Below are 1225 nucleotides of genomic sequence, written 5' to 3'. Positions count from 1 at the left end.
GGCGTTCAACAGGCACAGAAGATGCCGGAATGGTAAGGAACTTGCAGGCCATAGCAGAGAGGATTGGGGAGTTTTGCTGTCCAAAATTGAAGTGGGTCGCTTTCCATGGCAAGACAGGGTTGGGATAGATATCTGTTGACCTCAATGCTGCTGTCAGTTGATTTACTAGAGGAAGGCTCACCAGTTGTTGTCATGAAACCAAAGAAGTCCTCTGACTCGTCTGTCTTTGCTATCTTAGCTGGTGGTGGTGAAACTACTTGTACGGGAAACTATTTGTACAATCCATTTGGACTAATTTTTGCATCTTTTCAAAATTTTAACAAAGTGAGTGACAGTGTGCCTTTATTAAGCTGGTGGTGGTGAAACTACTTGTACGGAAAACTATTTGTACAATCCATTTGGACTCATTTTTGCATCTTTTCAAAATTTTAACAAAGTGAGTGACAGTGTGCCTTTATTAGACATAGCTTTGGAAATTCATTAAATGAATATATTTCCTACGTCAAATGAATAACCAAACAAAAATGATACAATATCTAATACAATATCTGAAACAACAAGTTACATAGATGAACTGGGGTCTTGTGGACTGACTCTTGACTCAATTAAGAATTTTGAAAATCTCAACCAAGACCTAGCTGTTATTTGTCTCATAATTAAAACCCACATATTATAAATATTCCAGGTGACATGTCACACTCTAGGGAACTTAGATAATAGCACCCAGTTTTCAGTGCACAAGTTGTTTGTTTAGTATCTGTCAATTAGTAGAAATTCACCTGTAGAGATCAAGTGTATCTAAACTGAATTCCAAGAAAGACAACCATGAGGTTTCTATTTCTTTTTCATTAATATAAATAAAAGGTGTTTAAAACCTTCATCTTCCGATAGCCATTTTTGTTGTTGTTTTTGTTTTGTGGTTATGAAGGTTGGATTACCCCATCAGGAAATTTAATCAAACATTAAAACTTGATAAAACAACAGTGAAATCTATAGGCTGTTCCAAAAACAAATATGGGGGAGGGGTACATGGCCTGTTTAAAATTAATGAAAGTAATCAAAAAAGTAATCTAAAAATAATCATGATTACAGGGTAAAATTAATGTAATCGATTACAATTACATGTAATCTAAAAAGTACACGATTACAGATTACATTCGATTACATGAAAAACTGTAATCAATTACAGCAGATTACGATTACAGAATTACGATTACCCCATCTC

The sequence above is a fragment of the Ostrea edulis genome, chromosome 5 (assembly GCF_947568905.1).
Source record: "Ostrea edulis chromosome 5, xbOstEdul1.1, whole genome shotgun sequence".
Classification (NCBI taxonomy): Eukaryota; Metazoa; Mollusca; class Bivalvia; order Ostreida; family Ostreidae; genus Ostrea; species Ostrea edulis.
This window is presented reverse-complemented; position numbering follows the sequence as displayed.